The sequence below is a fragment of the Sardina pilchardus genome, chromosome 4, assembly GCF_963854185.1.
Source record: "Sardina pilchardus chromosome 4, fSarPil1.1, whole genome shotgun sequence".
NCBI lineage: Eukaryota > Metazoa > Chordata > Actinopteri > Clupeiformes > Clupeidae > Sardina > Sardina pilchardus.
Window position 1 is genome coordinate 16997270 of NC_084997.1, and position 27003 is coordinate 17024272.

The 27003-nt window shown below is 45.1% G+C and overlaps 1 long non-coding RNA gene across 1 annotated transcript in view; it reads right to left on the reverse strand.

Annotated features, from left to right (window-relative positions):
* Positions 1-23601, reverse strand: part of LOC134078440 (uncharacterized) — a 29490-nt gene extending 5889 nt beyond the window's left edge. Inside the window, exons 1-2 of the long non-coding RNA XR_009938835.1 lie at positions 23464-23601; positions 22121-22308 (exon numbers count right to left, since the gene is read on the reverse strand). This is a non-coding gene — a long non-coding RNA (uncharacterized LOC134078440). The remainder of the gene's footprint in view (positions 1-22120; positions 22309-23463) is intronic.
* Between the last annotated feature and the right edge of the window lie 3402 nt (positions 23602-27003).

Genomic DNA, 27003 nt, shown 5'->3' on the forward strand with positions numbered 1-27003 from the left:
CAGAGATTATTCATTGTTCAAGATCGTTTCTCATAATATTTACCTCAGCTTCGCCGTTTTGTTCTAATGTTCAATACACATTTTAAACCTTTGAATTGCCGTGCAATTGTCATCCTGAGTAGTGTCTGTGGCAGCCCTTACAAGGCCATGGGTCAACATGAGGTGAGGCTGTGTCCTGGGATGAACCCTCGTCACCTTTGACTTATGACTAGCCAGCTGGGCCTTGTTTTGGCAGTGCTGTCAGCTGAACATGCTCATCTGACCTCCAGAGTGGACAGGCTCTCACTCACATCACAGGGCACAGGTTTCAGGAGCACCCTTACCCCCGACAGTGTCTCTCTTCCACACACACACACACACACACACACACACACACACACCCACTCACACACGCACACGCACACGCACACGCACACGCACACGCACACGCACACACACACACACACACACACACACATGCACACGCAGCACAAACACCTATCTATGGCTACAAGACACTTCGAACCAACAATGTCCAATCAGGGAGAGAACTTGGGTTTTTACAACATTGTTTTCAGATGTTTTCAGATTTGCTGTCCACGTGAAAACGCAAAGCCAGCATTATCGAATGAGCATGCAGGGCTGACAACGTTTTCAAATCAAAGTACGCACAAAACAAAAACAGTTTGCAAGTAGTCCAGCTGCTCTACTTGCAATTTACCTCTAAATATATCGACAAGAACAATACATGTTCCCTCAGTGCAAAAATGAGAGGTACAACACATCTCAGCAAGAACATAGAATTAGCCATTAAAGTAAAAAAAGAGAAAGAAACAACATCAGCTCACTCTTTTCCCTTTCTCTCCCCGGTTTCCTTTAATGAAATCACTGCTGGAAGTTCACCCGTGTGGATGCAGAAGCCTTAAAGCAGCATAAGACCAAAGAAACCCTGCAGTAAAAAAAATAAAATAAAATAAAAAGAAAAACACTTTTGCTGGATTTTTTATGAGCTGCTCACATGCCGGTATGGAGTAACTCGGTCATTCTGACAGTTTGCTACTGCCGTAGTGAGCTGTGTGGATTGAGACCCAGCCAATGACGTGCATAGCTGTGCTGAATTATGAATGTTTTGCCAACAATATTCTATTTGGCTCAAGCAAGGGAGCGATAAAATTATGTATATGTGAAGTGTGCCAAATTGATACAGTCTGTGTCTTTGCCAAGGGAAATATGTAGAAGTACCCATAGAAAGGACCACCAGCCTACTGTATGTCTGTCTCTTTTGGGCTTTATCTTTCTCTCTGTCGTTCTCTCATTCTTTTTCTCTGCCATAATGGGTTCATGATAAGGCACTTCATTATCATTTCATTCCCTCTTGGAATTGGAGAGAATGACGAGAGAGAGAGAGAGAGAGAGAGAGAGAGAGAGAATGAGAGAGAGAATGAAAGAGAGAATGATAGAGAGAATGAGAGAATGAGAGAGGTTTTACATTTTGAAACATGCCTCCGGAGGACAGGGGACTTCAATGAAGGAAGCCAAAACAAAACACTCGTGCCTTTAGGCGACGTGAAGGTTTCAGAAGACCTGAGCAACACCAGCCTTCAAGGAACCATTATGGGCAAACGCTGGAGGACCTGCACTCTCTCTCCTCAGTGGTGCCAACACCTCCTAGACAGACCCTGACAAGGCATCCTGGCACCAAGCCTGGCACCGCAACCTTCATTTTACGTGGAAGAGTCACTCAAAGAAATACTGCAGCCGTGAATGATGTCTGCTTTTTTTCGACTTACAGCACACGGCCCTGTTCCCTTCCGTAGAGGCAATATATCTATTAATGCGCGATGACACCCACAGTGAATCCTGTCCACTCGACGCCTCAACGGTTTACATCAATGTCCAACTTCCTCGAACTGCAGGTGGTTCTGCCAGGAGCCCGAGCCACTTGCGGTTAATCAAAGCGGCATCCATTCAAAAACAACGCGTGATGAAAGCAGCATGGTTTTCTCTGGGAACTCTGGGACAGGGTTCACCTAAGGTTGATGTTGTTTCTTAATGCCACAGGACAATAATGCCAGGGCTTTATTGGTTGATTCTGCAGGTTTTCAATTACAATAAGACAATTAAGAGACAATTGCAGTCTTAATGGTAGGTCTCTTTGGCTGGGATTTTAGTGATGCTAGCACACCTGCCAACATGTATGCAGGTTGCATAGCGGGCACGCACTTTGACCTCCTAGTCCGTAGTAAGCAGACGAGTTAGACAGCCATTCCCCTTTTGCCGATAGAGACAATAAAGGTAAAAAGGTAAAATTAATATTAACACTGTTGTTAATCACTCTGTAAAGTTACAAGGTTCATCTTTGAAATGTGCATTACAATGGTAATCGTCATGTTTCCCTGTATTCTTACAATTATTAATTTAACTTCTTGTTTCCTGATAGTGGCCACCATGGATACCCTAGCAACAAATGTTTCAAAATAAAAGTCCTCACTATCAAGTTAGCATAGTTAGCATGGTTAGTATTTTTAGCATAACTGTTAGAAATCTTTAGCTAAGATAGCTAATCAACCTGGTTAGCATTGTTAGCATAGTTAGCATTTTTAACATAACTGCTAGAAATGATTAGTAGTAGTTTTGTAGTCATACAATTCTTTCAAGGTTGGCAGGTCTGTGCCAGTTGAAAATATGTTTTGGAGAGTGAATGGGAAGGATAACAATTTACAATGCTTCCCAGCACACACAACTTGCCAGCAGAACAATTTTATGACTAGCCTACTATGGACATGATGAATTACTCACGATTACTCATTCAGTAGCCAATGAGTTACTAAACCCCTCCAGCATACAGCTGTGCATCTACCTACCTGCTGTCAAATTGAAGTCTAAACTCAAGCAAGACTCCCTTTAAGCTGGAAGCAAGACTAGGATGTACCCCTCCAAGAGCGAAAGAGGTTAGCTCACTTTGTAAAATACAAAAACATTTGAAATATTATGCTTGCAAAAGTCATGTACTGTAGTAAGAGTAGAAAAGCGGTATAGAATACTCAGCTATTTCCGCCCATCCAGCTTCTCTCGTGAGTTCTCTCCCCAATGCTTTCTGTAGTAGTTCTCCACTAATCTGAGCTAATGCACTGATTCACAATGATTACCGTAATTTCCCGACAATTAGCCGCGGCTTCTACATTGATTTTGCAAAATATCTTCCGGTATGAGGTTACAGTAATACAGGTAGGCAGTTAATATGGTGTTAATATGGTTTTGTTTCTTTTAACTTGCACAAAACACTGTCCTGCGGCTTATACAATGCGGCTTATATGCGGGAAATTACTGTACATAGCGAAGAAGGGGTCTTGAGAAGACAAAGCTTCAGATCACCACAAATCACCACAATTTAATGTCCCTTGTACCTTTAGTGACTGTGAGTGGGCGACAATAGGGAACATGACAACAAAGTCCCAAATTATGTGGTAAACATAATCAGGTGATTTAGGCAGTATATATCCACTTCCTGTTGCAAAGTTTGATGAGAAATTATTTTGACCCATTCAATATTATCTTTTTTTTTTTAAAAAAAGGGTGGAAATTAAATTGGCGTTATTGTATATGAATGCAGTTCATTTTCCATTTTCCATTTTCCATTTACCATCTCCAAAGGGAGTAGCAACGCTTTTGTGCCACATTCAAGCAAGGCAACTAGGTCAACATGGCCAACGTGTCCTAGGAAGGATAACCCTTAATGACCTGTGACATCTGATTAGCCTGGGCCATGCTGTCAGCTGTGCATGTGCCCCCATGCACATTTGAACTATTATGCATGCAAAACCCTTTAGACTTACTGTAGACATACTGTAGATAACAACACTCTCATTTACAGTCTGTTTCTTGAATACAGGCTCTTGGTTTTTGATTCTCTAAACATGTGTGCCACATGGATGCCATGCTCAGGGTTAACTCAGGGCATGATGTTTCAAGAGGCCACCGTGTAAGATCGCCAGACCTATATTAGCTGACAAGCTTACAATTTAAGACAATTAAGAGGCAACAATAGTCTCGATGGTCAGTGTCTTTGTCTCTCTGTGATCCAATTTTGAAAAAAGAAACAGTAAAGAGAGAATAGGATTTAAAGATTGCAATTTGCAATTTCCTAATCCTAACACAATGTGCACAAAAAATGTAATTTCATTACATCCACTTTACTCTCATATAATTATTGTGGAGGACCTTTAGAATATAACCATATATGCCACTTTTGTATAGGTCTTTTTAGTTAGATGAAAAACTTAAAAATCTCGAGGTATCGCAGACCCATTAAATTGACCCATTAAATATGATCTTTGTTTTCAAATTTTCAAATGATAGAAAATCAGAAAAATCGGAAGTGTTATTGCAATATATGAATGCAGGCCATTTACCATTCACATGGTGAGCTCCTAGTTGTGCTCCTGTGCACCATACTCAAACAAGGCAAGTACTGTAGGTCAACAACGTGTCCTAGGAAGGAAGCCTGGGCAGTGCTGTCGGCTGTGCATGCGCCCCTTGCACATTTGAACTGCATGCAAACCCCTTTTGACATTGATAAAAAACACTCTTGTTTACAGAGTCTGATTTCTTGACTACCGGCTCATGGTTTTGGTTCTCAAAACATTTGGACGCCATGCACCGAGTTTCACTCAGGGCATGATGTTTTTGTGATTGTAAGATCTTAACTCAGGGCATGATGTTTCAAGAGGCCACCAAGATCGCCAGACCTATATTAGCTGACAAGCTTACAATTTAAGACAATTAAGAGGCAACAATAGTCTCAATGGTCAGTGTCTTTGTCTCTCTGTGATCCAATTTCAAAAAAAGAAACTGTAAAGAGAGAATAGGATTTAAAGATTACAATTTGCAGTGTGTCCCAACACAATGTGCAATGGTCTGACCCCAGTGATGGTCATTTAATGGTCTTTTAATAGAGTTGCTTACTGTAAGTCCCTGATGGACGGAGGAGTTGTATACACAGGTTCACCAAGTTTGGTAGTAACAAGTTAATCAGCCCCAATTGGATGACCTGAGGTGACTTGTCTTGATATGTTGCCTGGTCAATGACCAGTTGCACTCAGGATAGCCCTGGATTTTAAATAGTTAATTCATCATCAAGATGACACTTCAAAGGCTTAAATGTACTACAGTATATTGTGTTTGTATCACTTATTACAGTGCATGAAACTGTACTGTTATCCCTAGGCTTCTTCTTCTTTCTCTTCTTCTACTACTTCTTATTATTCTTAGAAACTTCATTCAAACTGTATTATAGGTCTTACTTAGGACATGTGTGCTATGACTTTTATACTTTTTAAACTATTAAATAAAAACTATTAACATTTCCCCATAGACTTAACGTTGCGATTATGACATCAAAATAGGGCAATTAGAATCTTGTGCCAGAAAAAAATGGCGCTATACTGAGCGCAGCGGCAGACCAGTTCTTGCGCTCTCAACCCATTGAAAGTAATGGGTTTCATAGCGCATGCCGCGTCTGATGTGGCTGGCCCTTCAGGCTTTAAGCATACAATCTCTCTCTGAAGACTACATATCCTGTTAAACTGTTTCCTCTGTCCACAACTGTTTAAAAATAAAAGTCCTCACTGCAATAATACACTATTGAATCATTTAACCACTGAAACTACTCAACTGTTGAACTGTTCAACCATTCCAACTGTCAGTTATTGTTAGAAAGACCGCTCCTGCGCGCATGCGCCAGTAGTTGTGTTCGTGTGGGCCGCAGGAGTTGCATGCGGTCGCGAAGCGAGTGAGAGAGAGACATTATGTTGTTGGTGCTTCGTGTGCGTAATTGACCACGGGGTGAGTTTGAGGCTTCGTGCCTACATGTTTGTTGTTTCCTCAATAAATATATGTTGGTACGGGTCAACATGTTGTATTGTAATGTAGCCGAGACATGTTTCAAGTCTGACGAGGATGTAACAGCGATTGGACTTGTGTTCGTTTACTTTCACTTTACCATTATGTATTTACTGCCTTTGTGTTCGGTGTGCGGCCTTTAAATGTGCACGAGTTTGTATCTATGGGGTGTTTTAAGTCTAGAATGCATGATGGTGTTAGTGATTGCATGCCTATTTGACGAGAGTTTGGTGTACACGAACTCGTGTCATAGTGATCACGCTAAGGGAGCATGATCACGCTATGGGAGCATGCTAGGGAGTAATTGTATGCGCCGCTAGGCGGCGCTATTGCACTAATTTGTTTACATGTAAATCCTATTTGGGAATTATAGGCGAATTGCACTATTATGAAGCCTGTTAACCTTAGTTTGCTTAACGCAAGTGATATGTAATTTGTCTGTACTTTGTACCTTTATTAGTGATGTTGATACTAATATTAATGTCATTTATTCTGTATTCTTTGTTTATTTGATTACAGACCACACACATAAGCAACCATATTAACATAAACAAGTCAACTACTAAGTGATTATTTCCTGTACCCTTGTGTGTTCTGCTGTGCTGTGCTGAAAGCCTTCAGTAAAGAATTGAAAATGAATCCTTGAGTCCTGTGTCCTGACCGACACCCCAGGGAGACACCCATGCTAATTCCATCATTCACCATACAGTCCGTCCATATTAACGCTACACCCCCACCTACTTAACAAAGGTCCTTCGAGCCGGAGTTGGTGTTAGCCCTGGAAAGAAGAATTCCTGAAGACATGCAGCCGGTTCCATCTCAGCCAGAGGCTGTTAGGCCACGGCGCCAGATTCAGCCACCTGCCTATCTTCAAGACTACGATCTGACTGGTAGTCGAAGACTTAACTTTCAGCCATTGGTTCATCACACAGCACAGTTGCATGCACAGGGTACTGAGGAGAGGATACAGCACATGTGGGAGGAAGGAGTGCCAGAGACTCAGCCCTCTACCAGAGCAGGAAGTCCAGTGAGCCAAAATGGCATAGATCCCATGGAAGCTCTGACGGAATCCTTTGAGGAGGGAATGCGTCATGCCGTACCGCCTAGTGGTCAACAACTGTCATCTCCTTACCACCGCCCGTGGGAAAGGTGGGTCCAGCAGTCAGCGCCGCTACCAGGCAGCCAATATGGGTTCCCACCTCCTTTGTCACAGATTCAGCCTTCCTATCCTGTACAGCCTGCCACCCGACCTGCCTCAGTGTTACCTCGCTCATCCTCAATGAACACGTACAGTCAACCACCTCAGATTGCCTACTCGACTGCAGCGTTAGCAGCATCACAGCATTATCCTACTCAGCTCAGCACCAACTGCCCACCTCAGTTATATCAGGCAACTGGTCATCCACCTTATCATCCTAACCCTCCAAGTCAGACGATCAAAGAGGATCCAGACAGAGACCAGATACTGTATGACTTCATGGGGAGAATGCTGAGTGAGTTGCAGAGCATGAAAGCCCAGGCTGCCTCCACAGCTCCCAGTATACAGCAGCCAGCCTGGAGCCAACATACATCCAGCGTGCCCTTCTATGATACCTCAACTGCGTACCGTACCAGTGTACCTTACTCCCATCTTCACCAGCCTCCTGTTCAGCCTCAGCCACAGTCCTATGCATACCATCCACAACCTCAAGAGCCCCCAGCTGGACCCATGTATGCTCAGCCACCTCAAGTAGCTCCACACCTATATCCTCCTCAATTCCAAAGGCCATACCATGGAGCGACGGTGCCACCGCCCACATATCCAGCAGTCCAAGAAAAGACCTACCGGGGTCCCAAGCCAACAATACCAAACTTTGTCACAAAAGATCCCAGTGAGTTTACTCGTCTGAAGATCGCTCTTGATAACCTATTGCCTACTGATGCCACGGAGTTATTCAGATACCAAATCCTCATGGATCATCTGAAGCTCGAAGAAGCTCGTCTGGTAGCAGATTCGTTTCTGAACTCCCCGTTTCCTTATTCTGACACCATGACTGCTCTGAACGAGAGATATGGTCAGCCCCATAAGCTGGCTCTCAAGAAGATAGCCAGTGTGATGGACTCAGCAGATGTCAGGAGAGGTGATATTGAAGCATTTGAGAAATTCGCCCTTCAGATCAGGTCTCTTGTTGGCATGCTGAATACCCTGGGCCCAGAAGGTGAGGCAGAGCTACGATGCGGGTCGCATGTGGAGAGACTTTTGAGTAAGCTACCAGTTGAGATGAGGTCAGAGTTTCGCCGGCAGATGGGTCACCGTCCAGGTACTGTTTACAATCTCATAGATCTGTCCGAATGGCTCCATTACGAGGCATGGTGCCAAGGCACTGAGTCACAAACCAGCAACAAAGGCCAGAAGCAAGGACAACAGCCAAACCACAAGCGAGAGATGAAACCACCAGCCCGCTCTACTATGGTGCTACATGGAGCTAATGAAGTAGCAGCAAACCAGACACCTGCATCGTCCTTGTCCAAGTCAGATCAGTCCCCTAAGAAGACCACCACATCAAAGGCCTTCTGTCCTTATTGCAACAATGATGACCACTACCTAAGCCAGTGCACCACCTTTAAAGCCTTCAGTAAGGATCAGATGACAGACTGGATTCGGACTAATCATCGTTGTTGGAGGTGTGCACGCACACATCAGGCTGCTCAGTGCACACTGAAGAAAGCATGTAATATCTGCAAGGGCAAGCACCTTCAAGTCTTACATGAAGTTAACTTCAAAGATGGCAGCACTAAGCAGGAATCAGCTAAGCCGACAACCACTGAAACCCTATACCTGGACCAGCCTACAGACGGCAGACGGGTTCTCCTGAAGGTCGTCAGAGTTTTAATTCACCATCAGGGGAAGACCGTCGATACCTACGCAGTGTTGGATGATGGATCAGAGCGGACCATCTTGCTCGCAGCAGCTGCTCGCAAGCTAGGCATTCAAGGCGTAGAGGAAAGTCTAGCCCTGCGAACTATTCGCCAAGACGTCCAGACCATCAGTGGCTCGTCTGTCTCCTTCCAGTTATCTCCTGCCAGCCAGCCACATAGGACCTTCAGGATCAAAGCAGCATTCACAGGTGAACGCCTTGGACTGGCTGACCATTCATATCCTGCTACCATCCTGAGCAAGTATGAGCACTTGAAAGACTTACCCATAGAGCCCTTTGAACAGGTACCACCTCTACTACTCATTGGCTCTGATCACTCCCATTTGATAACACCCATCGCACCAGTCCGTCTGGGACCACCCGATGGTCCAGCTGCCATCAAGACCCAGCTTGGATGGGTGTTACAAGGACCTGCTAGACTCCTTGAGACTCAGCTTCGACCACAAGAGTGCCTTCACCTTTCCCTCAGTCCTGCGGAGCTAGAGTTGAAGAGAGATGTAGAAAGACTGTGGCAACTCGACGTCTTACCTTATCGCTGTGAGAAACAGGTCACAAGATCGAGGGAGGATCAGGAAGCCATCAGCCTCTTGGAGGCCAAGACAACTAGAGTAGAGGTGAATGGAGTCCTTCGTTACGCTACACCCCTCTTGCGTAAAAGGGACTTTCCCTGTTTCGAAGCCCCCAAGGAAGCCGTCTTGCCGAGCCTCCGCAGCATGGAAAGACGACTGGTAAAGGACCCTGACAAGGCAGCCTCATACAATGCAGAAGTCCAGAAGCTGGTCATCGCCAATGCTGTTGTGAAACTGCCCTCTGAGACCACGCCCACTGGTGAGAGTTGGTACATTCCCCACTTCATGACCACCCACAATGGTAAAGATAGAATAGTATTCAACTGCTCCTTCAGATATAAAGGACTCAACCTCAACGAGTGCTTGCTGCCTGGTCCAGTCTTGAGCCCTTCCCTCCTGGGTGTTCTCCTTCGCTTCAGGGAGCATGGGGTGGCCATAAGTGGCGACATACGTGGTATGTTTCACCAGGTATTGCTCTTGCCTGAAGACAAGCCAATCCTACGCTTTCTCTGGCGTGACATGAGGAGAGATGACCCCCCGGAGATTTACGAATGGCAGGTACTCCCTTTCGGGACGACTTGCAGTCCTTGTTGTGCATCATTTGCTCTGCAAAGACATGTCGCCTTGCATAGCTCACCAGAAGAAGACGTGAGATTCTCTGTGGAGAAGAGCTTTTATGTAGACAATTGTCTCCAGAGCTTTGCTTGCATCCAGGAAGCACGTCATCTGCTCAACAAGTTAAGGGACGTCCTAGCCTCTGGAGGATTTGACATTAGGCAGTGGGCCAGCAACGAGCCCGATGTTGTAAGTCACCTCCCACCAGAGGCTAGATCGGCCAAACTGGAATTGTGGCTCTCACAAGACAAAGCTGAAGCGAAAGAATCCACTTTGGGATTGAGTTGGTTCTGTGACACGGACACCATAGGCTTCAAACACAGACCTGTGGCATACAGTGCACCTACAATGAGAAACATCTACCGGGTGCTGGCCACGCAATATGATCCTCTTGGAGTCCTCATACCCTTTACCACCAGGGCAAAAGTGATCGTCCAACAGCTTTGGGATAAACACAGAGACTGGGACGACCCTATGCTCCCCGAACACCTCCTGCAGGCCTGGATGGAATGGGAATCAGAACTCAAGTACCTACCTGAAGTAGTTTTACCTAGATGCTACTTACCATCCGCAGTAGACCATGCTCAGGTGACCCATAATATCCATGTCTTCACAGATGCCTCTGAGAAGGCATATGGGTCTGTAGCATACCTTCAGTCCATAGATCCTGATGGCAATGTACAACTAGCCTTTCTCCTAGCAAGATCGCGTGTGGCTCCAAGGAAGCAACACTCAATGCCACGGTTGGAGCTCTGCGCGGCTCTAACAGGCGCTCAGCTGTCAAAAGTCCTCGCAAATGAGATCACTCTGCCAATCCAAGATGTTATCTACTGGACAGACTCCACAACAGTCCTCCATTGGCTGCGCTCTGAGTCCTGCCACTTCAAGGTATTTGTGGGTACCAGAGTGGCAGAGATTCAAGAGCTAACCAACCTAGACTCATGGAGGTATGTGGACTCGGCCAGAAATCCTGCAGATGATCTCACCCGAGGAAAGAACCTGAAAGAGCTGATTGGACCTTCCCGGTGGATCCATGGACCACAGTTTCTACTGCAACCTCCCAGTGAATGGCCATCCCACCCCTCAGAGCCACCTGGGGACGATAATACAGAGCTGAGGAAAACCGCCATCTGTGGACTAACCATCACATCTCCACCCATGACAGATGGAAGCAAGTTCATCAGCTGGCAAGAATTGCTTCAAGCAGTAGCCGAGGAGCTTCATGGGGCGGCCCATCTGACTGGCCATCCTCCTGCTAACAGGTTTCATGAAGCGGAGCTACTAGTGCTGAGGAGAGTCCAGACAGATTGCTTTCCTGAGGACTATCAACTCCTTCAAACAGGGAAACTAGTGCCATCAAGTAGTCGATTGCTCTGCCTTTCTCCTGAGTTCGATAAAGTCACCCAGCTCATCCGTGTTGGAGGACGGTTGAGACGACTCGAACATCTCGATGCCGAAACAGTTCATCCTATTGTCCTGGACCCCAGCCATCAGAACACCCGTCTACTCATAAAGGACTATGATGCCCGGCTGTGTCATCCAGGACCAGAGCGAGTGTTCGCAGAACTACGCCGGAAATTCTGGATCCTTAGAGGTAGAGAAGCAGTACGCAGGCACCAGCGGACCTGCCTAGATTGTCGTAAGTGGAGATCTAAGCCAGCCTGTCAGAAAATGATGGACCTACCTCCACCTCGCCTCAGGCTGTACAAACCGGCATTTTATTCAGCTGGAATGGATTGCTTTGGCCCTCTCCTGATCAAGGTGGGTCGCCGTAATGAGAAGAGGTGGGGCCTACTATTCAAATGCCTGACCACTCGAGCTGTGCATCTAGAGATCCTGACGTCTATTGACAGTGATGCCTTCCTTATGGCCCTTAGAAGGTTCGTTGCCCGACGTGGTCAACCAGCAGAATTGTATTCTGATCAAGGCACGAACTTTCGTGGGGGAGAGACCGAGCTAAAAGATGCCTACAATCAACTGAGTCCTGACCTGCAACAACTCCTGGCCAAGCAACAGATTAGTTTCCATTACAACCCACCTGCTGCTCCCCATTTCGGCGGAGTATGGGAGCGCGAGATCCGCTCAGTTAAGGCAGCCCTTTACTCCACATTGGGCTCAGAGACTGTCACAGAGGAAGTCCTCAGGACCGTCCTCACCGAAATTGAAGCCATATTGAACTCCAAGCCCCTCGGATATGTTTCCGCAGACCTAGCAGATCCAGATCCAGTGACCCCCAATTGCCTTCTGTTGGGGCGGCCGGATGGCTCCTTACCCCCAGTTGTTTACCCTGAATCGGAGCTGTTGAGCAAGCGGAGATGGAGACATTCTCAGGTGTTGGCTGAGCGATTTTGGTCAGCGTTCGTCAAACACTACCTGCTCGGATTGCAGACCAGAGGGAAGTGGCAGAATCCATCTCCAGATGTCCAAGTCGGCATGGTGGTGTTGCTCATTGACCCCCAGCTGCCTCGGTCATTGTGGCAGATGGGCAAGGTGACCAAAGTCTTTCCTGGCGTCGATGGACGAGTGAGGACAGCTGAGGTACGGATAAAGGACCGTGTTTACACTAGACCCATCACCCGCCTGATAATACTACCAGAGAGTCAAGATCCAGAGGACCACCCTGATGACCTTGACGGACCCTAGAGCGGCCTTTTCAGGGAGCAAATTTGGACCCAAATTTGGGGGCGGCTTTGTTAGAAAGACCGCTCCTGCGCGCATGCGCCAGTAGTTGTGTTCGTGTGGGCCGCAGGAGTTGCATGCGGTCGCGAAGCGAGTGAGAGAGAGACATTATGTTGTTGGTGCTTCGTGTGCGTAATTGACCACGGGGTGAGTTTGAGGCTTCGTGCCTACATGTTTGTTGTTTCCTCAATAAATATATGTTGGTACGGGTCAACATGTTGTATTGTAATGTAGCCGAGACATGTTTCAAGTCTGACGAGGATGTAACAGCGATTGGACTTGTGTTCGTTTACTTTCACTTTACCATTATGTATTTACTGCCTTTGTGTTCGGTGTGCGGCCTTTAAATGTGCACGAGTTTGTATCTATGGGGTGTTTTAAGTCTAGAATGCATGATGGTGTTAGTGATTGCATGCCTATTTGACGAGAGTTTGGTGTACACGAACTCGTGTCATAGTGATCACGCTAAGGGAGCATGATCACGCTATGGGAGCATGCTAGGGAGTAATTGTATGCGCCGCTAGGCGGCGCTATTGCACTAATTTGTTTACATGTAAATCCTATTTGGGAATTATAGGCGAATTGCACTATTATGAAGCCTGTTAACCTTAGTTTGCTTAACGCAAGTGATATGTAATTTGTCTGTACTTTGTACCTTTATTAGTGATGTTGATACTAATATTAATGTCATTTATTCTGTATTCTTTGTTTATTTGATTACAGACCACACACATAAGCAACCATATTAACATAAACAAGTCAACTACTAAGTGATTATTTCCTGTACCCTTGTGTGTTCTGCTGTGCTGTGCTGAAAGCCTTCAGTAAAGAATTGAAAATGAATCCTTGAGTCCTGTGTCCTGACCGACACCCCAGGGAGACACCCATGCTAATTCCATCATTCACCATACAGTCCGTCCATATTAACGCTACACCCCCACCTACTTAACAGTTATCATCAACTATGCTTCCAGTCAACTACATGAAACCTCCATGTACCTAGCAACCAACATAGCAACCATTCAAATTAAGCATTCATGACCGTTTCCATAGCAACCAACATGATTTTACCGCAGTAACTTGTTTCCTGATAGTGGCCACCATGGATACCCTAGCAACAAATGTTTCAAAATAAAAGTCCTCACTATCAAGTTAGCATAGTTAGCATGGTTAGCATTTTTAGCATAACTGTTAGAAATCTTTTGCTAAGATAGCTAATCAACCTGGTTAGCATTGTTAGCATAGTTAGCATTTTTAACATAGCCTAACTGCTAGAAATGATTAGCTAAGTTAGCTAATCAACCTTGTTAGCATTGTTAGCATTTTTAACGTAACTGTTAGAAATCATTAGCTAAGTTAGCTGATCAACCTGGTTAGCATTGTTAGCATAGTTAACATTTTAACATACCTGTTAGAAATCATTGGTTAAGTTATTAAGTTAGAAATGGAATGTTTAAGCTTTCAACTGTCTACCTTCACACTATCAACTTTCTTTAAACTATGCAACCACCATGCTTACCCTAGCTACACCGTAGTAGCAATAACTACATTATCTATCTATACATTTTTGCATTTTCATGCACTGGTAATTCCTTGGAATTGCATTTTTAGTTGAGTGTACTCTACCAGGACTTTATAGTAGATTGTCATGGCACAGGTGGACCGTTGATGAGATGAAATAACTACTAATTAGAATAAAAGCTACCTTAATCAGCCTACCTGACCAGAAAGAAGACACGTTTTTGTTTTCTCATTGGCTGCCCTGCCAAATTCATCCCTTGCACTTGTACCTTTCGCTTGGCCTTTTTCAGTTTGAAAAACAGGTAAAGTCATCTGAAAAAGAGGACCGTTTCACGCAAACTCTGCTGAGTTATGGTGTGTTCCTTTCCGCATGTCAAACAGACTGTGTCATACAGCCTGCGCTGCAGTGCTGGGACTGTCAACCGGCCCCGTGACTCCTTTGGGAGAAGAGGTCATGTCCGGCCACCCAGCATTATTCCGCGGCTTAGGAAGCGATGGGAAATGTGTTGCTTCGGTGCGGCATGACATTGCATCGTGACAAGAAGTCACATGGACAAATCCAATTAAGAGTTGACATTTGGACCCATCATGTTTAGGCTAGAACTGGTCAAGGACGTAGAATGACAAGCAGAGAGACCAAATAGGCCTACACTATGTGAGGGAGGGGTCTCTTGCAGAGTGACCTCCCTGGTGGAGATGCAGGACATACAAATGAATACTGCACTGAGTGAAGCTTTTTTTATTATTATTTAACATGGTGTACAGTAGGCCTACATGCTGTATGTAACGTGCAGTATTTTCATAGCACACACACATGCACACACACACACACGCACACACGCACACATGCACACACATAGTTGCATTGCATGTAGATGATGGTGACTGGTAGCATAGCACATAGGCTACAGTAACAGCCTATAAGGCTAATCATTTTAATACTAACGTTTACTGTAAAAGTCTACTGCGTCATGGCTGTAGGTCTACCAAAACCTGCTCCTGTTCAGTTAAATTCCGTAGACTTTTAAATGTTAGTAGTAGGCTTTAGAGCTAGTATCAGTCAGCATCATGTAATATACAGTACAGTAGCCTAATAGCTAAAATCACGAATCCTGTAGCATATTATAACACAAAACACTGCTAGTACAATCGAATAAGATCTGCATGGATATTACTGTAAGCATATATAAACTGGAAAAAGTCAGAATATGAGATTATTACTGTAAAGCTCATTTGTTGTATTAAGTGATTAGTAGCCTACATTATGCTAGCTCATAGCGCTCTAGCACTAGCTGCCTGTTCAAAATGGCCACTGATACAGGTATCTCAGGATGATATTATTGACATCATCAAGTTCTTTAAGAATCCAAATTCAGCAGACATCTAGTTTCCGTGTAGCGATTGGTTTCAACAACTTTTGAATTTTTGACTTCCAGTTTGCATTGATTGCTAAGTGTTTACAGTATTAGTGTATTCTGAGTATCATTCTGTTGTTTCTGCTGTAGGCTACTGTATTCAAAACTGAATCAACAATTTATTTGCACTGACTGTCATATTCTCTAAACTAACATCTAACCTATAAGTGGTTTTCAAGAATACTGTAGATCTATGTAATCGTTTTAACTGATGCGATGTGCACAGCAGCCTTTTTGCATTTACATGCAATGGTTGTTCTTTCCATTGAATTACATGTTTTAGCTAAGATTATTATCTCTCTGAAAATAATGTCAGCAGTATATAACATATTCTCATACTACAAGCTGTATGGAATTTTACTATTGGCTCCTAATGGGTTATGAGTGCACATTGCTATTGACATTGCTAGTGTCAATACCAATATTTTGAGGCACTATGAATACTCAATAACCCTTTGGATCATAACATCATGAATATCTCATGATGCTACACAGGTGTTATGTTTGAAGTAAACCGTCGACTGAGTTTGCACTCTAATTCGGCACTGCAGGTCTTGAGAATGGGGCTGCTTGTTCATGGTTGCTGATCACTGTGGGTTATATGCCACAGTGATCAGCACAGTACCTGCTTGTGGTCAGTGTTGGGAAGGTTACTTTAGAAATGTAATGTGTTACAGTTACAAGTTACTCTGTTTAAAATGTAATAGTAGTGTAACTATTTGAATTACTTTTTCTGAGTAACGTAACTAATTACTTTTGATTACTTTTTGATTACTTTTTCGATTTTGTAATGATATACTGTATATAGTCCCCAAATCCATGCGAAGATTTCGGCTTTGGTCTACAGGCTGCCGAGCAGTTCTGTACAAGCGCACAAGGCAGCAAGGGCATTCAATACATGAATTAGCATCACATTTTTTGTGAGGATAATATAATGATAATCATAACACGTTTACAGGCAGGCATGTAGGCCTACGCTGATGGCGCTGTAGACGTGATAGAGCCTATCAGAAGGTCCCGTATCAAACTATGGCTGTGGAGGGAAACAGTTCTTTTTACATACAATATTCTTTGCAAAGTTTTGCTGACAATATTGAGATGTAATTCAAATTGTAATTTTGAAAAATTTCAAAAGTACCTGTAATTGAATTACATTTTTTTCTACAGTAACTGTAATATATTACTGTTACATTTATTTTGTAATTAAATTACGTAACTCAATTACATGTAATGCGTTACTCCCCAACACTGCTTGTGGTGACACATATGGAATTGGCGGTGTTACATTTTCAATTACAGAGCCTGTGCTGCTGGGAAGGATTTCCTCAAAGCCAACAATCAATTGTGTATCTTTTTTTTTTTTTTTTTTAAGCTATAATGAAAGAAGGCATAACTGCACTGCTGTCATTGTGCTTTTACTACCAACAGTATGCTGTACGATATGAATACTGTATCTTGAATCCATTATTCATATGGATTTTTATAGCGAAGTATAGCCTCTGCAGATGATGACCACCGTGTGAAGTGGAGGAGACTAGCAGGAACTGTAAAGAATTCTGGTCCCAGTGGGCTGCAGGGCTGCTGGGCTATGTGTAGGTGGGTCCTGGGTGGGGGGGAGGGGGTCCTCGTGGGGGTCCGTGGGTGTGTGGGTGTGGGGGGTCCTGGCCAGATGCTCTGGAGCCCAGAGGGCGATTTGGTCCTCCTGATAGTTTCATACAGCCATCGATCTTTTGCCGTACAGATGTAGAAACGTCATAGCAATCGACTCATTCATAACTTTTATTGTATTTCCAGGGTGTTAGATTTCATTCTGAATAATTTAAATGTCCTTCTGCGATATACCTGCAGCTGAGAATACATATACTCTCTCTCTCTCTCTCTCTCTCTCTCTCTCTCTCTCTCTCTCTCGCTCTCTCCATACAGTATATACTGTATATATGGGTCTGATTAAAAACACATACTGTACCACAGGGAGAAATGAAAATGAACATACTGTATCAAGTGAAGTATTGTGACTCTGAGGTGCATTAACTTTTGCTTAATTCAGTTTGTACGTAAGTAAGTAAGTAAGTACGTAAGTAAGTAAATAAACTTCATTTATACAGCACATTTCATGACAGGCAGAGGCCCAATGTGCTCCAAATAATAAATGTTTCATATTACCAGTGAAGTTCTGTTTTTTGATAGTGAAACTCAGGAGGGAGTTGTAGCTCGCTAAACCATATGATTCTTCTATTAAACTTGAATGTGAACTATTGTATCCTATTGTCTTGCCCTGTACGCCGGCGAGTTGGAGCTGTGGTAGCACTTCAGCCTGATAATCAGCCTGGGTTTGATCCACTTCGCCAGACTTTCCCTTAATGATTCCCTCCTTATCGACGGATTCTCTCAGGAAGCTGTGTGTCAACTCTCACAAAACTGCTAAAGGCACAAGAGCAAAAACTGGAAACTACCTGACTTTTGGTTCAGCCCTGTGTAAACTTGATGATATGGTGATCATGAAAGTTTCACTTTTCCATTTTTTTAAAAAAATATATATATTTTGCCTCACTATGCAATGCTAATGTATTGACATATTTCATAATGTAAATAGTGACACAGAAGTAATAATGTAAAAACTGTGTGAAAGTGGGCACACTATAATTAGGACCATCTAGCACACAGCTCATCAGCGCGGAGGAAGATCCATCAGGAAGTGAATTAGCATGCAGTAAACGATCCAGTGGAAGATCAGCAGCGGTCGGAAATGCCTCTTTACATTTCCTCTGACCATTACTGATTGTACTAATGCCCGCAAATGACCGCTCTCTTTGTGCTGGGACACAAACAGAGCTATTCGATGTGTGTGTGTGTGTGTGTGTGTGTGTGTGTGTGTGTGTGTGTCTAGAGAGTGTTTTGAACTCGGAGCTGTTTCTGGGAAGGCCGCGTGACGGCTCAGGTGACTGATGGGATGGTTAATCAACGTCTTTGTTGTTATATTAGCCCTCTTTTTAACAGCACACAACGCACCAGGCAATTAGTCTACAGCCTGTTTGTGTGAAGACAATTTGATCTGGTTTAGGATGCCGACAACATTTCACCTAATACAAAGGGAGCCTTGTCTTGTGACGGCATGCACACACACACACACACACACACACACACACACACACACACACACACATACACACAAACACACGTGTCCAGGTAAACATGTTGAGGGCGAGGAGTGGCAGGTGGACTACTGCAAGGTGTCAGATTGCTGAGTTACTCATGGGCTGGAATAAAAGGGGGTTTTGAGGTGGTCACATGCTTCAGCCACTCACACACACACACACACACACACACACACACACACACACACACACACACACACACACACACACACACACACATACACACACACACACACACACACACACACACACACACACACGCACACACACAGCTTCCCTGCCTGAGAACTCCACAAACAGAGTCGGTTAGTCATGTGTTGACAAGACATGAGGACTATTGAAGCAGTGAGAGAATCCCATCACATTAACAGCAACAGCAGTTGGGTGTGTTATTATCCCTTTGAAAACATGATGGAATGGCCTGGAGGAGCCACTAAGGTCCATAAACTCACCCATAAACTCCTGGCCAACAAGTTCCATTATGTTGCCGCACAATATTGCCGTATAATATCGCAAAACCTAAACGCCATAACATCAAAGGGGCCCCATCAACATCTTTAAGACTGGAAGCACTGTACACTGTGTTATTATAGACTGTTGTGATGGGCTGATGAAACAAACCGCTGGGGTTAATAGTGTGTATGGGTGTGTGAGGGATCTGTTACTGTAGTTATGTACTGCTGCGGGACATGACGTGATTTACAATGTGCCAAAAGATGAAGAAAACACATCTCTCCCTTTCTCTGTCAGTCTGTCTGTCTGTCTCTGTGGCTCACTGCTGTTGTGAGAACACCTTTGCAATGAGGCACGCCGCAGAGTGTTTTAAACAGGGTGTCATTCCTCACGGATAATTGATTTCAAAATAGAGAGAGGGACACACACACACACACATACACACACACACACACACACACACACACACACACACACACACACACACACACACACACACACTCATGCACACACACACACACACACACACACACACACACACACACACACACACACACACACACTTGCATGCAAATACAGACACAGACGCGCACATACAGACACACACATGCACATACACACACACACACACACACACACACACACACACACACACACACACACACACACACACACACACACACACACACACACACACACACACACACACGCACTTATACAAATACCATTTGTGCTGCATGCTGTTGTGGTGTCATTTCCTGACAATGGAGAGTTCCAGGAAAGCACAGCTCAGTGATGGGGACAGCTCTCGGCAGGCACCCAGCCCTACCTCTTCCTCCCAGTCACTCTCTCTCTCCCTCCCTCTTAGTCACTCTCTCACTTTCTCTCTCTCCCTCCCTCCGTCCCTCTCTCTCTCTCCATCCCTCTCTCTTTCTCTCACTCCCGCATCTGCTGGCATGAATATGCCAATTCATGCAGAGTGGACACTCTTCAATGCCTATTCAGAGCAGGTGAGCGAGGTTAAACTTGAGTAAACATGCTCCATCACACTCCTATACACACACACACACACACACACACACATACACGCACACACACACACACACACACACACACGTACTAGTACAAACACATGTGGACTCTCTCACACACACACACACACACACACGAATGCACATGTACACGGCAAAACCGAGTTTGCGCATAGACACACACATGCATATGTGCACAAACACACGCAGACGCACACACACACACGTCTAACAAACAAACACACACACACATACACGTACGCACACAGACACACACACACACACACACACACACACACACCACCACTCTCTCCTCTCTCCATTCCACACTGCGCTTCATGATGTACAGGCAGAAGGTAAAATGAGGTGAGCTATGACACATGCTCTCGGAGAGATGGAGAGAGAGAGAGAGACAGGGAGAGAGAGAGAGGGAAAGAGAGATAGAGAGAAATAGAGAGTGCGAGAGAGAAAGAGGGAGAGAGAGAGAGAGAGAGAGAGAAGGAGAGAGAGAGTGCCAGTGCGATAGCAGGCAGACAGACTGCTACAAATCTCTCGCCACGGCTCATTTCAGGACTGTCACCGGCTGCTCCCGCCACCACCTGCCCCTCCACGGCCCGCCAGCTCTCCGTCTTCCACAGAAGGCGCCCGGCCCTCGAGCCCACACCCGGCCCACACCCGGCCCCCGGGGGCCACTTCACTGGGGCCTCCATCTGGGGAACACCAGTAACAAGATACAGCATACGTGCGTGGTCCCGCATCTGGTGAAGGTGATCTGTTATTATAACATGGTGCTGACAGCAGTGGGGTTGTCACGGTTTTAAGTCGTAAACTGATCGAAACGACACCCCGATCTCGAACTTCGATTTCAAAAGTAGAATTGATGATGCGGCCACACTCCCAATGTCACGTCCAGCAACTTCGAGGAACTCCCCAAACTTGAAGCTACAGCCACTAAAAAAGAACCCTCTCCTGTTTCCCTGAAATGGCCGGTGTCAGTTACTGAATCGTGAACCTAAAATGGAAAATTTGGAAAATCGTGACACCACCCCAGACAGTAGATGCTTTCTCTTTTATGTGGTTTGGCTCAGCCTCGGAGCCAGAGAGCAACGAGTGTGGGGGGGGGGGCAAAATACTGCAAAATATCTACTACAGAGCACTCTGTTTGGGGGGGCACAGAGACCTGTTTGGGGGGGCCTGGACCCCTATGGCCCCCCCCTGACGCCGAGCCTGGTTTGGCTGGTGTTGACTGAGGAAGATGATCGGTTATTATAACATGGCACTGACAGAAGACTCTTTCTCTCTTACACAGTTTGCTTGGTGTTGACTAGTGCTGGCTGATTCTCGAACTTGAGTTGGTGGCCATGAATGTTAGGAGGTCGAGTCTAACTTTAGCCTCTGACTGCTGCAATTAAAGCAGGGACCACAAGACATAGCTTTGACATTGGTGACGCACCATGAATTGGCGTTGGGCCTCCGTCAGTATGTCCAGATAGAAACAGCAACAAATGGTGAGAGAATGTCGCTTGTCAACAAACCTATTGGAGGACTAAAACGGCATAAAACAGAACCTTGAGGGTCCTAGATTAGTCCTAGGTCCTTATAGACACACATATAAGTTACAGTTACCGTACAGTATGGGATTTACAGTTATTGTATTGACCATTTGTGAGTGTCACACACACACACACACACACACACACACACACACACACAGTTTGTTTGTTTATTTTGGATGCATATCTACTTGCCATGTACTGCATTCCAAGTATTCCTTATGTTAATGTATGTCTAATGTTAAATGTTCTGCTTTAGCAATGCAATAATATTTGTCATGCTAATAAGGCACACTTGAACTTGAACTTGAACTTGTGCCTTCGTCTTCACCTTCATCTTGGACCAGGTTAGAGTGTGACTTCTCCCCTGCCCCTCCCTGGGTTCAGAAGTTCTGAGCTGTACCAGATGACGCCAGGCGTCTCTCTCCGCGCTACTCCGCTCCTTCAGTGCGGTTTGTCCTTGTTTGTCCTTGTTTGTCACAGATAACAAGCCACGGCCACGGCCACGTCACTGCTGTGCTGGATGGGGAAAGGAGAGGAAGATTAAAAGTCTCCGATATAAATGTCAGGCGGCGTGAAACGTAATAAATGAATGAGCGTGAGGTCAGTCTCCAAGAAGCACCGCGGCGTTATGGGAAACGCGATTCCACGAAACGAGCGGTTCTTCCACGGAAACTATGATGGGTGTTTTGATAGGATTTGAGGTGAGCAATGGAAAAGGCACCAGCAACCTCTGGCCCTCGGCCAATAGAAATAAGTGCAGCTTATCAGCTGACAAGCACCCCCCCCCACCCACCCCTCCCACCACCACCCTCTTTGCTCGGCTGAGGGGTAACATAAGGACAAAGATGTTTATAGGGCAGTGGAGAGTAAACATTTTGAATAAAATAATGAATTGTAAATAACGTACAGATAGAGCACCCATCTTAATGAGCCAGGTGTGCCATGCATATACATACATGAATGCTCTCTGATTAGTCGGCCAGGAGCTATACAGTAGCTTTTCATATTCTCTGATGTTTCAAGCTCAACTGTGTGAACTTCTCTGTGCGAAAGGATATTATTCTGTGAAACAGTTATTCTGTTCTGCAGGTTATTGCACAAGTAGCGATTTGGATACTGGCATGGCCATTTTGAGACATTTTGGTTTATTCAGATGACTTTGATGTTCTGCAAGGGTAATGAAGTCTGATGGATCACACTTAACCCTAAATTACAGTAATTTGATATAGCTCCTAGTGTCAAATTACAAATGCAGGTTTCAGAGGTAAGAGAATTCATAATTTTCTGTCTTCAGGGTGACGACAAGAGCACACAGATGAAGAGCCCCTTTGGAGGCCAATCAGATCTTTCAAAGGCGTTTGTAGTTCTCTTTGTGTTTGGCCCCATTATCAGCAGTGATATACCCACAATCATGAGTTATGTACACACATCAAAGTCTCTACCGACTTGTAGATAGTGTTTTATTCCACTATCCGTTATAAGCCTAGAGGGAAACAGAACACGCACACAGAGACACAAGCACACACACACGCACACGCACACGCACAGACACACAGACACACAGACACACAGACACACAGACACACACACACACACACACACACACACACACACACACACACACACACACACACACACACACACACATACAAGCGCACGACACACACTCACACTCTAGTTTCCCTCTGGTTTCCGGCTCGTGGAGTGCTCTCGTATGAGGCCAGCCCGTATCTGACCGTGTTTAATCATTCTCGTGAGTTTGCCACTGCAGTGATGTAACACGTGGCAGCCACCGCACCGATCCGGAGAGTCGTGACATGGGTGCGCACGCGAGGCAGGGAGAGAGAGAGAGAGAGAGAGAGAGAGAGAGAGAGAGAGGGAGGGAGAGAGAGAGAAGGAGAGAGAGGGAGAGGGAAATGGAGCCAGAGAGAGAGAGAGAGACGGAAATGGAGCCAAAGAGAGAGATAGAGAGAGATTGCCAGAGAGAAAGAGAGAGAGAGATTGCCCTCCTTTCCTGTTCCTGCTCCCGCTCTCTCTCTCTCTCTCTCTCTCTCTCTCACACACACACTCTCGATCCCTCGTTCCCTCTCTCACTCGCCTGCTCCAAAAACCTGGTGCGTGTAGTAACCCTGGAGCCCAAAAAAAGAGAGCGCTTCCTCGCCAACCAAAAAAGGGAGCAGGAGGAAGGAGCGAAATAGAGCGCGGAGGAGGAGGAGGATGAGGAAGAGGAGGAGGAGAGGGGGGGGGGGGGGTCGGATGGTGGAGGAGTGAGCGAGGAACAGAACTCCCACGCACACACTCTGCCGCGTGGGGTGTTCTGTGGGAGGCTGGTTGTGGTCCGTGCGTGTGTGTGTGTGTGTGTGTGTGTGTGTGTGTGTGTGGAAGTGGAGGCTGAATGAGTGCACGTCACAGGAACAGCTAGTGCGTGGGAGTTGGCAGGAGTGTGGGCGAGTCGTAGGCTAGGAGCCATCATCCCTATTCATCCCTCTCTCTCTCTCTTTCTCTCGCTCCCTTGGCTCTCGCTCCCTCTCTCTATCTCCATCTCTCACTCGTCCTCTCACACTTTGGTTCATATTCCCTCTCTCTGTTTCCTCATGTTCTCTCTCTCACTTCCTCTGATATTCTCTCTCTCTCTCACTCTCTCTATCCCTCCGCTCTTCCTCCCAAGGGGCCCATCATTTTTACATTCTTCTTTTCTCGTTGTCAGTCTTTTCTCTTATATTTGAAGTGAGCTTTTGATCTCTGCCTCTCTCATCACAGTTCAGATCGGGGAGGCTTTCACTTGAAGGCTTTTGTAACGTTCCCCACATGTATGTGTTTGTGTGTGTGTGTGTGTGTGTATGTGTGTGTGTACTGGTATGTGTGCCTATGTGAATACTAAGAACTAGATCGATTACTGACTTCACACAAGCATTCCAAAGCACAACAACAGAGAGGTGAGAGAATATGCTCACATCCAAGAACATACACACACACACAAACACAGAGATATGCAGAAAACACACACACACACACACACACACACACACACACACACACACACACACACACACACACACACAGACACATAGATAGATAGATAGGAGAGTGATAGATAGAGAGATAGATATAGATAGATTGATATAGATTGATTGATATAGATAGATAAATAGCTAGAGAGATAGATATATAGATACAGAGATAGAGATAGATAGATAGATAGATAGATAGATAGATAGATAGATAGGTAGGTAGATAGAGAATAAGAGGAGAGGGTGGGGTGTCCGTACTGTCAGCACTGAAGGGTGGATGAGGAGAGGGAAAGACGAAGAATCACGACAAATGTCTGAGTCATCTCTCTGCACAGCATGCATTCTGAATGGAGAGAGAGAGAGACAGAGAGAGAGAGACAGAGGTAGATAATTGAGTTCTTAGTGCTGCTAATACAGATGGTACGGGTTGAGAATGCTCCTTTCTTTCCCGCACATCGGGACTCCCGAAGCATCGGGAAAACTGCAACCGCAAGGGGGCAACATAGACCGCCCTAATAATATGAAGGTTCGGCTCATGGAAAAACCCGAGGACACCGCGCTGGTGACGAGCGGAGAAAAGAGACATCACGCTCGGCATGTCAGATTGCAGTTTCAGAGTTTTCGAATGTTTTACAGCCTACCTCACAGCTGGCTCTCTCACTCGACGTAGCCTATAACTCAGTCAGTCCAGCAGAGATGCCAGAGCAACGTTTTGGTCAATGGAGAGGGAGAGAAATGCTCCGCATATCCGTCTCATTTAATCCGTCTCATTTAATCATTAAAATGAAGGTGATGACTGGCGAAATTATAATCAAACGACGTTTCAATAAACCATTGTTGAAATTAATGAAAATGGTTTTAGAAGCCTTCAATTCAACCTGAAAGACTCGATAGGCAACCTTAGATTAATTCATTAATTCATTACGGTTACAAACCGCATTTCCGTGAATAGGCTATTATTGTCAAGGCGAAGACGAAAGAGATGGACAAGATGGACATTTAGGCTACATTTATGCTAGGAATACTTAGAAATGTGTAGGCCTATAGGCTATTTTAAAACGGAGGCATGTTCATTTTAACCGGCGACGCTGGGTAGCTTACCCAGCACTTTATCACAGATTTTGTCCCCACCACTTTTGACAACTGAAAATAAAATGTATTTAACAGAAATATCTTTAATAGGCATGCATGCCTATCATGTCACTTTACTTATAACCGTAGGCTACATGCATGGAGAAGATCGCGCATTTTGTAACATTGTATGGATGGTCAGATATGCGATAGGGCAGTGAGGGTGATTCATTGTAACCATCGACTAATAGGCCTAGTTCCGCAAAAGAAGTTTTTAGCAACTTAGAATATATGGATCTCGTTATGCATGTTCATGTTGATTCAGAGATAGACATAGACTACCGTGGGCTACTGTGCGTCAATATAACAGCATTTTATCATGTGGTGAATTAATGACTAACGTCAGTTTAACATGTCAGAACTTTTGATCGGCGTTTCAAGTGCATGCTGCGAATAAATGAACTCGACTGACTGAATCCTTTATATTTCTTGGCTAAGTGCGAAGATATTGATACTCGAACGGTGGCGTAACTGGATGAGGCATCTTAATCACACGTCAGCGACCGGGGTTCAAAACTTACTCTACGAACCTCCGGAACCCATTAAGACAAGAGGCATTATTTTATTAAAAAGTTTTGCGATTTTTTTTATGATTGCGATGTTTGCTGAAAAGAAAAGTTAATATGTGAATTCGTGGTTCAGCGCGCGCGCACACACACACACACACACACACACATTTTTACATTTACATAATAGGGCTCGGGCACACGCCTTGAACTCTAGGAATATCGCCGCCATTTGGTAGCGCACTGAACGTAATATCCATTCATTCAGATGCAAGACAAGAAGCAGAAATATAGTAGCGATTTATTATTTTCCTCTTGCGATCGTGGGTTGCACTGTTACACCCCACTACACAGCAACATACGACCAAGAAGGCAAAAACTAAGTAACAGGAACACACTAAAAGGCGGGAGTAAATCCATAGTAATCCATAGTAAACTAAGGAGTGAAGCTGCCAATGTGGCTGTGCCCGCGAAGTTTTGATGTCATGATCCCGAGCCCTAGTGTCAGGAAGTGTCTGTCGAGAGAGAGGGGGGAGGGAGGCAATCGTCCTCAATGCAGCATA